This window comes from Chrysemys picta, chromosome 2 (genome assembly GCF_011386835.1).
Source record: "Chrysemys picta bellii isolate R12L10 chromosome 2, ASM1138683v2, whole genome shotgun sequence".
NCBI lineage: Eukaryota > Metazoa > Chordata > Testudines > Emydidae > Chrysemys > Chrysemys picta.
Window position 1 is genome coordinate 212,691,919 of NC_088792.1, and position 14,685 is coordinate 212,706,603.

Below are 14,685 nucleotides of genomic sequence, written 5' to 3' on the forward strand. Positions count from 1 at the left end.
GTGGCTAGTGACAGTCTATTCCACATCCAGGGATCACCTGGACATGGTCATCACAATCCCGCTGAAGGTACTTACTGACCCAAGGTTGGTGCTGGAAGGAGTGCTGTTCGAGAGTCCATGGCCAACAGTCTCCCTGATATCGGATGCCTCCAACTTCGGTTGGGTAGCACATGTCGGTACGCTGCAGACTCAGGGGACATGTTCTCCAGAGGAGCTGGCATTACATATAAACATCAGGGAGCTCAGGGTCATCTGCCTAGCCTGCCGGATCTTTCTGCCACAATTGTCCGGTCAAGTAGTGCAGGTGTTGACAGACAATATGGCCTCAATATTCTATGTCAACAGGCAAGCATGTTCATCGGCTGTCTGTCAGGAAGCACTCCGCCTGTGGGACTTTTGTATCCAGCATGTGATACACCTGGAAGCTTCACATCTCCACAGCATCCGGAACACGCTGGCGGATTGCCTCAGCAGGTCCTTCTTTCACCACGAGTGGTCGCTCCACTCGGAGGTTGTCTGGGCGCTCTTCCAGAAGTGGGGGGGCTCCCCGAGTGGACCTGTTCGCCACCAGACAGAACAGGGAGTGTCATCAGTTCTGCTTACTCCAGGGCCTCAGCAGGGGTGCCCTCTCCGATGCCTTTCTCCTGTCATGAGCGGGGGATCTAATGTACACTTATCAGCAGAGTCCTATCAAAAATCAAGAGGAACAAGGCGCGAGTCATTATGATCACCCTGGCATGGCTTCACCAGCATTGGTTTGGCATGCTCATGGATCTGGCCGTGGTTGCTCCCTGGCCACTGCTCAGTCACCCAGACCTGCTCTCGCAGGACCGTAGTCGGCTCCTGCACCCGAACCTTCCCTCTCTTCACCTCACAATTTGGCTGCTGCTGCATGGCTGAACCCAGAGGAACAGGCTTGCTCTAGTCAGGTACAGCAGGTTCACTGGGAAAGCAGAAAGCCCTCCACCAGAGTGACTTACCTGGCAAAGTGGAAGTGTTTCTCCTGCTAAGCGTCAGAGCGTAGCATCTCTCCGACCCGGTCGTCTCTGTAGTCCATCCTGGATTACCTGCTCCACCTAAAGCACCAGGGCCTCGCTCTTTCTTCCATCAAGGTGCACTTGGCAGCCATATTGGCCTTCCACCTGCGCGTTCACTTGGTGTTCTCACGTGAGATGTCGATGAGGTTCCTAAAGGGCCTTGAAAGACTCTTCCCGCCAGTCCGGGACCCTATTTCTCCAATGGGACCTCAACCTGGTCCTCTTTAGGCTCAGGGGCCTGCCCTTTGAACCTATGGCTTCTTGTTTCCTTTCCCATCTGTCATGGAAAATTGCTTTCTTGTAGCCATTACCTCGGCGAGGCGTGTATCCGAGACTAAGGCCCTCACGTCGGAGCCGCCGTATAGAGTATTCTACAAGGACAAGGTCCAGCTGCGACCTCCTCTGGCTTTCCTGCCTATGGTCGTGTGCCCTTTTCATGTCAACCAGAATATCTTCCTCCCAGTGTTCTGTCCGAAGCTGCACTCCACCAATGAGGAGAGGCAGCTACACACTTTGGACGTTCGGCGCATCCTGGTGTTCAACCTGGAGCGCACCAAAGCCTTCCACAGGTCAACCCAGCTCTTTATCGTGACAGCGGACAGGATGAAGGGCCTCCTGGCGTCCTCACAGAGGATCTCCAATTGGATCACCACCTGCATCTGGACCTGTTATGAGCTGGCTTGCACAGAGCCACCACCTATAGTGAAGGCCCACTTGACCAGGGATCAAGCATCCTTGGCAGCTTTCCTAGCACATGCCCCTATCCAGGACATCTGCAGGGCCATGATGTGGTCCTCGGTATACACGTTCACAATGCATTATGCCATCCCCAAGCAAGCCAGAGATGACACTGGATTTGGCAGAGCTGTGTTGCAATCGACATGTCCATGAACTCCTATTCACCTCCGGTGGTACTGCTTGGGAGTCACCTACAATGGCATGGACATGAGGAAGCACTCAAAGAAGAAAAGACAATTACCTTTTTCCATAACTGGTGTTCTTCGAGATGTGTTGTTTATGTTCATTCCGTGACCGACCCTCCTTCCCCACTATCAGAGTTTCTGGCAAGAAGGAACTGAGGGTGGGGGGAGCTGGCGGCGTCCCTTATAACACGGCATACACGCACCACTGCAGAGGGTGCCAGAGCCAGTCCCCTATGGATACCACTGAGGGAAAAACTTCCGGCATCAGTGCATGTGACGAGTACACATACCTACAATGGAGTGGACATGAGCAACCCATCTCAAAACACAGTTACGAAAAAAGGTAACTGTCTTTTACTGACCTTACAGTGACTTGAGTTCTTAGATGTGTTTTGTCCCTATGGGTGCCCCCCTGTGGAATACATGAGTGCCCATACACTCTTGACTGGGGAATATAATGCAGTGGCCACAGCCTCGTGTCTTTAAACGAGGGATTGCCCTTCAGCTCCTTCTCAGCTGCAACGCAGAGTCTTCACAGGCAAGGGGCAGGAGGTGGAGCACCCATAAGGACAAAACATATTATAGTAACTTGAGTGACCTTTGGTGTTCTCTAGTGCCCATCTCGCTGGAATCAGCGAGGCTGTGTTGTAACATTGGGGGATGTGAAGGAATCCTTAACCCCCAGTCTTTAAAAATCTAACAAACTCTATAACAGCCAGAATGCTCACCCAGCAGCACATTCCTCCTTTGGAATTGGTGGCAGGCGGGAACGCCCCCTACAGGAGCCCAGCCTGTTTCTCAAACCACCCCCACCCCAGCTGACTGGGAAGGGGGAGCCAACTGCAGTAATAAATGTAAAAATTAATATGTAGGCGGTTGCAGGGCCACAAGCAGACTTGCCAGGTCTTACAGTTTCTTAAGGAGGGGTCTTCTTTGAGTATATATCCCTGTGGGTGCTCCACCATAGGATGAGCGCAGGCCAGAGAATGCAAAGCAGTGTACACTTTGTAGGAGTGAAAGTAACACAGAAAACTTACTGTTACGGGGGCCCAGCTCCGGGGCCGCGGAAGGGGCGGGGCCGGGGGTGAGCCTCCCCCAGCCAGCCCATCCGCGCTGCCTGGCACGTGCCGCCTGGGGCTCTGGCAACGATTTAAAATAGCGTGGGGCTCTGTCTGCTGCAGCGATAGCAGTGGCTGGGAGCCCCGGGCCCTTTTAAATCGCCAGGCCCCAGGGCAACTGCCCCTTTTACCCTCTCCCCACCCCTCCCCCATTGGCGGCCCTGCTGTTAGGGGGGCTGCCAACGGGGGCATGGGAGGGAAGAGGGGCAGCGACGTTAAACCGCTGGTACTGGCGGCCACTTCTTACTGGTATGCCGTACCGGCCTACTTTCACCCCTGATGCTTTGTGTTCTGTGTTGTAATTGAAAGCAATATATTTGAAAATGTAGGAAAGCATCCAAAATATTAAACAATAGAATACCAATTGAAATGTATTAAACAGTGCGATTAAAACTGTGATTAATCACAATTACTTTTTTTGAGTTAATCGCATGAGTTAACTGCGATTAATCGACAGCCCTATATAAGGACTAAGGTTGTGTTATAAAAAGGCAGCAGTTTTGCCCTAGCTCCCTTACTGAGCCAAAGGGGGCTGGGGGAGGAGACAGGATACTGCTCCTTATCCTACTGCACAGCAGGCTTGGCTGTTCTCCCCTCTCCCCAGGAGCTGGTTCGAACAGATGGATTTTGCAGCATGGCCTGGAGGTCAAGGGTAGGGAGTAAGTGCCCAAGTTAAAGGCTGCTCATGGAGAATCTCATCTCTGCCAGCAGCTCCCAGTGTTAATTGTAAGAAATATCAAGCATTATGGTTACAGTTCCTCTCTGCCCCTGCATCCAGATCTGAGATGAAGCCAGTGTGTGTGTGTGCCAGATAGCCAGGGGGTGCTGCTCCACAGGAGAGGCAGAGTGTAAAATTCCTTAAACCACTCCCTTGTGGGCACCTCCAACATGTTTCCTTTCACAGCATTCAGTCTCTAATAGGCTTGAGCTTTGATGCCAGGTTCTTGCAGCGCCCTAAGAGGTAAGCTGTATTTTGGCAGATATCATGAACAATTGCAACATGCACAGTTGCCTGGGCTGCCTTGGGTCTGCCAGCCTCTACTGGACACAGGCAGAACAGCCCATGCTTGTGTCTGATGAACCTTTAGGCATTCCATTGAACAGAGGTCCTCTTCTGATCTTGGGTCCAACTGTAGTTAAGGAGACCTGGCAGCAGTCTTACAGGACTGTGGCTGGAATGCAGAATTATTCAGGCCACAACTCCACTGTCTTCTCAAGGGCCAAAGGCTGTGCACCTTTGTGTACAGAAAACTTACTGGTATGGGGGCCCAGCTCCAGGGCCGCAGAAGGGGCGGGGCCTCAGGTGGAAGGGGCGGGGGTGGGGGGTGAGCCTCCCCAGCCAGCCCATCTTTTAGGGACAGTGATTGTTGGAGGGATTCCTAAGAATCACAGGCTGCAAACTTTGATTTTGGAGCTACAACAGACCTGCCCCAAATTGCTGTCACCTCCAGGCATAGTTACACTTGACCTGTACCCTTTATACAGGCAAACCTTCCCATAGGAGTTTTGCCTCGCAAGGAATACAAGATAGAGCTCGTAAGGAGGAATTGGTATAGTAGTGCCCAATGCACACCTACCTGAAAGAGCCAAGCTGGGTTTTCACGTTGTACAGTCAAGAGTGTTTAATTTCTAATCCTTGTATCTATTTAAAAAAAATAATGGTACTGAAGTTCTCAGAAAGAAAACATGCCACTGAAGGCTCAGATCAGTGCATCAGGAGCAGTAGAGAGAGAGCAGCCCGCCAGCTTTGCAGCCTGTTTGAAAAGCTCAAGCAGGTACCACTGCAAGCCAGCTATCTACCACCTGGAAGAGTTACATTTCCTGAAGTAGTGAAGGTGTTCGCCATTCCGAGTATATGAAATATTGAGCTAGCGGTAAAGCCCTAACTATGCAGAAGTGCTGTTGGGTGCCCAATATGAGACACCAGGAGGCCTGATTTTTCAGAAAGTGTTGGGCACCTGCCCTTGGACAGGCAAGCCCCTTTAAGTTGCATCAAGCTGGGCACCCAGAAACCAGAGGCGCTCACAAATCACTAGACCCTTGGAAAAATCCAGGCCAAAGCTTGGGATGGAATAAATGTCCTTGCTTTAATTGTGCAAATTATCAGCGTAACAAGAATTGATTTTTTTTTCCCTTCAAGAAAGGTAATGACCAGCTGGCTCTTTGGGGGAAAGGTTAGCTCCATTTTAAAAATGCATCTTAAAATGGCCAAGGAATTTGCAATGTAATGGGCAAGGGACTTTGTCTTCCTATGTGGGTTGCTAAGCACCAAACGCCTTGGTGGGGCTCCCTAAATAATACCTAACCATGTGTGTCTTCATGTCTCAGTCAGATGGTATCTGCTTTACCAAAGTCATCAGCCTATGTTGCAATAAAATGTATGCAGCATTTATTAGAACCGAGGCCTCTTACTACTCATTGATGAGCTATTATGCAAGAAAATGTTCCTTCCACATTCCTTGTTGAAGCAGAAGCAGGTGTGTTACTTTGATGGTTGAATGAAATAATCTTAACTTTGCCTCAGGATATTTATAACCAAAACATACACAATTATTGCGCTATAAAGCCTGCTTCACTGGGTCTTGCTGATTTAAAAAAAAAAAAAGAGAAGCTAATGTAATTTAAAAAAAAAAAGACAGACAAGAACGCCAAATATAGTTCAGATCTTCAGCGCTATATAACCCCAGCAATGCTTCCCTTCAATTTAAATCCTATGGAAAAAGCCAATGCTGTTGAAACACTGCAAATTAACAATAGCACTGGCCCTGCACATCACCTCTACAAGACAACCAACTCATCAAATACCTTTTCTTCTCTGTGCAGAGGCACAGGGGGGAAAAACATCATGAAAGTGAAATGGTTTCTCTCGCTCCCTGCCACCCTGGAGGCAAATGCCAACTTTTGCTGTTGTAAAAGCTACGGCAAAGCAATCTAAGGAGTTATGGAAGGAAAGCGAATACAACCCATGCTCTGGCAGGCAGAACAAGACAGAGGCATGTTTAATTGATGTGAAAAGAACACAAGGATATGAAGCTGGCATTAGAGTAGAGTCTTTTTTCTCTTGATGCCAGGCACCCATTTAAAAAGTCTGACTTACCTGGGCACATCACCAAAGGGCAACATGAAGTCAACAGCCCTATGGTGTTTGTCCTTGGGCAACTGCCAGTAAAACTGGTTTCATCTAGCAGATGTGTGTGCAAGCCGCCGTAATTGGTGTGTTCTTTTCTGTCCCAGATTTATCATCCCACACTGTATTTTCCCATTACCTCCCTTTTTCAATCCCTTTGTTTCTCAACAAAACAATATTTACATTGAAATAAACGAATGGGAAGAGTTTCTAGCTCACATCACACAGAAACACAGATGCAGGGGAACTCCAAAAGCAGTCAATACTGCATTGACAGCAATTTTCAAGATAGCCTGGAAATAGAGGGCTTTTTCTTGTGGGACGTTTTGTAGGAAGAGAAAGGGTTTAAAGCCTAGCTTAGCTACAACTTCCCCCGTAGTTTGAGGATGCCGTGCATCCTGGCCCATAGCTGTGTATCACAACTGCAACTTTCCCCTTTGAGAGCATTTTGGATTGTTTTACCGGCATTTTTTGTGACTGTTTGAAGGAAAAAAAACCTACAAATAATGGCATATCATAGACTAGTGTGAGGAATTGCTCTGCTCTTCCTCTAACAAGCTTATAAACAATCATGACAGACGGGTGCCAGGTCTACACTGAGAAGGCTTTGCCTGTACAGCTGTACTAGCACACTATGCTCTTCCCGGGGACACAGCAACCCTGATGAAGGTGAGCTTTGGGCAGTAGAACTTATTGCCATAAGGAAAATAAGCTGTATGGGGATGGATAAAAGTGAAGTTTTGCTGCTATAGCTGCATCATACCAGGGACTTTTGTGGGCCCAGCTATGTTGGTCACAACTCATGTCTCATTACAACCCTGACTGACCTAGCTGTGCCAGCAAAAGTTTGGAGATCTGGCCTGGGATTAAAAGGAGCAGCACTGGCAGAAAACTGTTAGGGACAGCACAACACTCAGGCAGCATCTGAGTGAGTGACTGGGTTGGTAGAGACAGCCTTTCCTGGGGCAACTGAGCTCCTAGAAGAAGTTGGGGAAATATATTTCTTACCTCCTCCCCAATCTCTTACTGTTGAACATAAATATAGCACAGTAATTTGGCACGGCATTTACAAAGACTGACAAAAGATACAGCCCCTTCTCTGAAAGGTTAGATCAACATTTCCAGACCAGGACACCTACAGTTAGGCACCTAAATCCATATTTTGGTACCTACATACATGTGGCCTGATTTCCAAAAAATGGTGAACACCCACAAACCTCTTGAAGTCAATGGGAGCTGTAGGTGCTCGATACCTTTGGAAAATCAAGAGTTAGAAGCCTAATTTTAGCCACACAAGTTGAAAATGTTGGTCTTTACAGTCTAAGAGCCAGATCCTGCTCCCACTCAAATCAATTATCCACAGGAGTAGAGTGGAGTTCTCAGTTGGTGAACACTAAACCATGATAATAGACAAAGGCAAGAGGTAAGCAAGATGGCACAAGGATTAACATAATAGGATTATGTTAAAGATCTAGGAAGAAAATTGTCCAATTGTACAGGATTAGAAGAGAGAGATGAGACAAATGGCAAAAAATAGCAAGCAAGCTATTGAAGAAGTGGAGTTTCAGGAGGGATTTGAAGGAGAATGGAAGAGGGATGTAATTCCTGTAGGAGGGAGAGGCGCAAGAAAGGCTCCCAGGTGAGTGTGGGAGGAGCCAAATAGAGGAACAATGTGTGGAGAGTGCGCCAAGCACAGAGGGTGAGGAGCGATAGGAAATATGAGCAAGGGCAGGGCCTTAGAAAGCAGGGTGAGGAGTTTGAACATCATGCAAAAGAGACAGGGAGCCAGTGAAGGCGATTGAGGAGCACAGTGGACAGTTATTTTAACAGTAGCATGTTGAATGCCTTGGAGGGGAGTGGGAGTCAGAGTAAGGAACATGGGGTGGAGGGGGAATGCAGCTGCCCTTCCTTTGCCAAAAGCAGAGGGAGAACTCTCCTCATGCGTGACAGGAGCTGGGAGGGTGCAACATGAAGAATATTCGGAAGTGGGAACAGAAGGAAAAGCTGGTGCTTGCTGAGAAGTTTCTGGGGCTCCCAGGCTTCCTGCCGGGGTAGAGCAGCAGCAATAGCAAGAGGAAGCCTTCAAAAAAAGGAGAGCCAGCTTTTCCAGAGGCGCTAAGCCCCTGCCGTTCTCATTCAGTTCAATGGGAATGGAGGGTGCGCAGCACCCCTTGAGCCTGCTTTAGGGTTAGGTTCCTACATATGGATTTAGGACCCTAAATTTATGCCCCCAAGTTTGAAAAGTTTGGCCTTTGTCTGTTACCAGAGTCTCCAAAGAGAGCAATACTGGGTCACATTCTGGGGTGCAATTCAAACCAGTCAGATTGTGTTGCTGCTTGTCTTATAACCCTGCGTGCCCCCAAATTCTTCTGCTATTCGTGGATCCTTGCCTGGGACATGCACACAGCCAGTAGCCAGCATACACTCTGTTCTGTATGCTGTCCAGCCCTGATCCCAACTCCCCCTCAGTCCCGAACTTTCCCAAACTCATGTGCTCTGCAGTGTCCAATACCCTCCTGCAACGTTCAGAAGAAGAAGATGATCCATTTGCTTCTTTAAAGAGACAAAACCCACCAGTTTGCTGCATTAACTGGAGTCAACTAACATTTGAATTCAAATATAGCACTGTTGGCTTAGATTAAAAGTAAAACCAGTATTGTTAACAAAAGAAGAGAGGATTTTAAGCAAGTTTAAGAGATAAAGTTAAAATGGTTACAAGCAAATAAAAGTGAAAATTTGCCTCTAAAAGATTAAAACAATCTAGCAAGGTATTTCTCACTCACAGTCTTCCAGCAAGATAGTGGCTGCCTCCAGTCAGGATCTCCTCCAGAAGCCCAAAAGTGCTGGTTCCTTTGTCTTCTTAAGTGAGAGACAGAGAACTTGGGGTTTTCTGCCCCTTTCTTTTATAGTCCAGTGAACCTTTGAGGTGGATTCTAGGTTACCCCTCTAAGTACAGTTCATTCAAGCTGTAGGGAAGCCAACATGGAGTGTGGAGGTGAAGGAAGCTGTTCCCTTCCCCCCATTGGTATTTGCAGGAAACGGAACATTTGCATTTTAGCAATCTCCACCCTCTGTGTCTTGATGGTCCTGTTTACTGCTTATATGTAAACTGAAGTTAACCCACATTCCTTTGTCTAGTGCAGACCTGTTTACCAAACTCCCCCGATATGCCCGGGCTAAGCACACTTTAGCTGTAATTTTAGCATATATCCATAACTTCATACACACTGCATACATACCTCACGCAAGAATATGAATGATCAGCAAGTTATTTGTTTTCAAATGATACCTCACAAGGCATATTTTGTACAAGGAGTATTACAACACTGTGTAGGGTGTGAATACCTACGGGCTTGGGGTTACTACGGTCTTCTTTGCTTCCCACTTTGTCCAGTATAATGTTTGCCCAGCACCCATTGCAGGGGCTCAATCCCAGGGAGTTTAACAAACACAAACACACATTTTTAGATTTGTAAGGTCGCTGAAATGAGGCAGCTGTTTGTTTTGTCCATGGTGGGCAATTTAGATAATGTGATGCTGAATTCATCTGTTTAATATACCCAGATGCTACAGCAATGAGTGCATAAAAATCATTCAATAAATAATGGAAAAGTAGATTTTTTTCTTTACATTAAAAAAAGAAAATGGGAAAAGTAGTGGTTCGCTACTGTACATCAGTTATTTAACATGACATCTAACTGTAGTAACATTCCATCAACATCCACTATTACTCATGATTCATAAATAGGTTTATGACTGCGGTGGAGCTGTTACTGCCAAGTCAATTATATATATTTTACAATAATAAATTATATATATTGAACTGAGAATGCTGGCGTGTTGATTACTTGCATTTTTGTAGGGGGAAAATGTGGCTCATGGCGTGATTATTAGGGTACTGAGAACACAGCATAAGAGGATGCTAAATCTGCAGTTATTTTTACGTAGGGAGAGATTGAAAATAAATATTTAATCCTATGTTACCAGCACTTAAAAACAACAAACAAACAAACAAACAAAAAAACCCCCAAACCAAACAAAAAATCAGAAAGACCAACCAATTGGCTAAATCTTTCTGATTTCTTCTATCCCCTCTTCCTCCTGGACACCTAAGTCCCAGCTCAGCAAGGTACATAAACATGGACCTAATGTTAGCATCATGAATAGTCCCACTGAAGTCAGGACTACTCAAGTGCTTAAGTATTTTGCTGAACTGGGGTCCTATATACTAATTCTAACAGGTTCTGGCACTAGCGATTCCAGTCAGCTTTCTAAGTCCTCTATCATTCATTCTTCAGTAATGAGAAGTAACTATGAACTACTGTATGTTCTTCAGTTCATAAAACTTCCAGGAGTATTAGCTTCAATATAGTCTTTCAAAGGAAATTCAGTATTGATACCTGGCTGTGTGTTTCTAATCTGCAACTATGAAAGATTGTTGTAAAGTCTTAAGGCTCCAAGCCTGGTCTCTTTGTCTAGAGGAAAAACAAACCCCAGAGAATGGGAAAGGAAGGCAGAAAAGGAGAAGAAAGTGGGGACGGTTTTGGGAAACTGCAGGACAGTTTGATGCTGCAGCAATGTCCAAAATAGTTTAAAGGTAACTGTACAGGAAGAGACATGTTTGTGTTCCTTTTTGCATCTTTACAATGGACAAGGAAGCTTGAAAGTATGCTTCTGATGGCTTTCCTTTACATACAGAAGGATTGTAACACATTTTTAGACTGTTTAAAATGCTTTGTTTTTGTGTACACCTATTTAACTCCAATTCCCAAGAAGCACTTGGGAGAAAAAGCTCTTTCTGAAGGATTCAACAACTGTATCCTTTTGCATGATGACTCAGAAGTCTTCCCCTGCAGTTCTCTGCTTCCCCAAGGAGTCCTGTAATCTCCTTTGCTGTTACTGGACTTGGTATGTCTGATATTTCTAAAGCTCCAAAACACAAACAGAACAAACATTTTTTAAGGGGGTATATATGGGAGGGAAGGTCAGGCAGTCAGTATATATTAAAAAGAGTAAAAAAAAAAAGTCATTTCTTTTGCAGGTCACTTTTAAAGTCCATTACACACTTTGTTCAAAGTATAGGGAGGTAATGGTCAAGCTGAAGATACAGACGGTCTGTAGAGCAACATACAAATCTTGGGGAGGAGAGGAGGAAAAAAAAGGCAAAACTTAATTTGCAACAGAGCAACTTTCCCCAGAAGTCTCTTCTTTCTTGCCTGACATAAATTTAACATGGCTGACTTGTCCCTTTCATCACAACAGGAGACATACATTTACTTTCCCCCTTCTTTAAAGAATGAAGGAATTCAATGCCAGGCACCCACCCCCACTCCTAAGCCTGATTTAGGTCATTCTGCTTCCTCCCACTATTCTGAGTTAAGGAGAAAGTACATTACTGTCTTTTACTCCCATAAGTTTCATACTCACACACATCTTTAGCACTCCCAGGCTGCTGGCTTGCCATTCCTGTTCAACAACGAACTTCAGTCCATACAAAACACTATCCCCAGAATTGTCAGGGATTCTCAGTGCTCAGTCCATGCTATTACCGTGCTTAACTCTTTCCATCAGCATCTGGTTATTTTGACAGCTAAGGCCCTTTCTGTTTGCATAATATTGCTCATTTATATCCCCACATGCACTTCATGCTCCTCTGGCTCTAAAGGTCAGGGTGGATTAGAGATCATGGAAAGCTAGGACTGGATGGGGCAGTGTGCTGGGCATGCTGGCCCCCCATCCAACAAAGTACTCAAGCATGTGCTTAATTTTAATGTAAGTCTAGAATTAGCCCCACTCTACTGATGTTCTATGCCTGCCCCATTCTCCAAAGTTAGGCATGTGCTTAAGTGCTTTAGTGACTCAGGGCCAGCATGCTCAGTGCCTTGCAGGCCCCTGAAGTCTTTTCATGTAAGGCTTTGTGGGTCTTCTCTTGCCCGTTTCCATACTGCTGTTTAAAAACAGCTCTTGAAATGTGGCTGATTTCTCTAAAGTGGTTGCAAGCTCTGGATTCAGACTACAATTTGCTCATGTAAACTGTTGCTTTACAGCACTATACAATGGTACATGGCACTGAATCTTCTCTGGATCCACCCGGACGACCAAGTAGACACTTATGTACAGTGTGTGTCTGTGTAACCTCACTATGTTCCCACCCTTGTGTTGTGTCTTCATTCAGATTGTAAACCCTTCGAGGCAAGAGAAAACAGGACAAATGCCAAGTTTTGCCAAAAAAAGTGGTGACATCTGGGACAGAGCTTAAAAAGAGGACTGTCCTGGCCAAAATGGGATGTATGGTCACCCTATCCTTATCTACTGCCCGTGAAGTGGCTTGCATGCTTTGAGCACCATGGCAGACACATTGGCATAGGCAATGCTCTGGTATTACTGTCCTGGTGCATTGGGGGTCACAATGGTATAAATTCCTAAGTCCTGTCTACACTACTGTATCCATCATTGCTACCATGAGGTTGTGCTGATGGCGATTTATGGGTAATTTTTACCGTTCATGTTGTGATCTTGACACTTCCTTGTTCAGATCTTCACAGATTAGATATCACCAAGCGATATACCTCATAGATAGTGGGCATCATTAAAAACTAGACCCTTACCACCCAGAGTCATTTACCACAATACTTTTCATTTTAAGATTAGGGAATGCCACCTCTTGTCTACAGAGGGCCTAGCACAATTGGGTCTTCTGGGTGCTTCTGTAATACAAATAGAGTAAATCGAGTAAAGCTAAACAGTGAGGTGCGGTAAATATCCAGTTTTTAATGAAACTCACTATAAGAGGCAATGTGTCATTTATTGGAGCTGTTGTCATGCCATCGTAAAGAAAATATTCAGCCGAAGATGTGGCTGACACTGTGTACTAAAGAAGAGAACAACGCGGTCAATTATGTGACCAAAAGGGCAGACAGGTTGGGGGATTCCAGAAAATGGGAAAAGATAAAGTAGTACTCACCTACCTGTAGGTGCAGAAACATCTCACTTCTCACCTCCTGACTACAGCACAGACTCAGGTAGGTGTGTAACACTCTCCCCCCAAAGGAGATATTAAGAGGCCTATACAACATAGAATGGGGAATGGGAAAGATACATGTCCTAAGCATTTTACTAAAAACACTTATTTTCCATCAAAATCTGACAATATTCCAGTCCCTTTGATATATCATCTTAGCAGCACTCTTATGCTTGATGGACACATTAGCATTAAAAATGTGAGGGCTTAAAATAACTTAATATACAACTTACAGCAAAGTATTAGAACAGATCAATTTATGTTACAGTATCTTGAAAAAGTCAGCAACGTTCTGTTCACTTTATACAAAAAGCCAGGGTGTTTAAATGCATCAGTGATAAAGTGTGAAGAAAACAGAAGTGAGTGGATCTCATTATTTAAACTAGTGCAAGGAACAATTTAACCCAATTAGCTTGTTCAAACAAAGATTGTCAGTGTTCTTGGGTGTTAATACTGATTTGCTCACAGAAAAGAGACATAGGTCTTTTTTTAAACGTTTCTCCAACGAAAGGGAAGATCAGTCAGAAACAAACATGAATGGATCAGACATGTTAAAAACCGAAGTTATATGGAATATACTTGATTTTTCCTAAACATTGTTTCTTTGTACTTCCCTTCAAAGTACTCAAAGTCCACTGCTCATGCAATATCTGGCAAACAGCATGGCAGTTTGCCTGAGTTGAAGAAACATTGTTGAAGTCTGTATTCACAGGCGACTAACATTCTAGGGAAAGCGCTTGGGTTTTTTTTAGCCTGACAGTATGTCACAAACATGAATAGAATTATATGCTTGCTCTCCCTAGCCCTCTTTACCTTAGGATAAAATTATACACTTCCAATTACTGGGCCAGTTAAAATCAATACAAAGGTGGGAAAAAATAGATCATTTTTCTTATGGAAGTAACTGTTTTCATTAATTTTTCATTAGTCCTGCTTTTGTTTTGCTATCCATCACTGGAGGAGCTGGTAAGAAGTAGATTACATTTAGGTTATCTTACATGCTTCCAGGATTTAGTAGATATTGCCTGATAAAGCTGCAAGTTTTATGGCTTTAACTTATATTTATCAGTAATGCATCAGAAGAGTATTTTTGGCAGTACTGTTATCTCTGAGCCAACCAGTAGAGTATTTGAGAGTTGCATTGGCTCAGGTTGTTAATATGGAACTCTCTTTAAGCCACACATCCAAACACAGTACTACTGTGAGAAAGATAAGCAGATACTGAAGGACCAAGTTAATGTAGAAGTTTAATCCTCATCTTTTTTATTTCGCAATTTCAATTTTGGATTTTTTTAAAGCTAAAAATCAAGCCATGCCTTGAACAAACATATCTATTAGCACCCATCGCTTTAAAAGACTCCTGTCATTGACAAAAATCAAAACTGAACTGTAATCCCTTTAAGCAGGTATATTTTCCTGGATTTTTTTTCAGATGGATAATATGAATTACCAGAACTCT

The 14,685-nt window shown here is 44.9% G+C and overlaps 1 protein-coding gene across 1 annotated transcript in view; it reads left to right on the top strand.

Moving 5' to 3' along the window:
* TAF4B (TATA-box binding protein associated factor 4b) overlaps positions 1-14,685 on the top strand; it is a 160,115-nt gene that overhangs the window by 134,777 nt on the left and 10,653 nt on the right. The gene's annotated exons all lie outside the window — the stretch shown is intronic.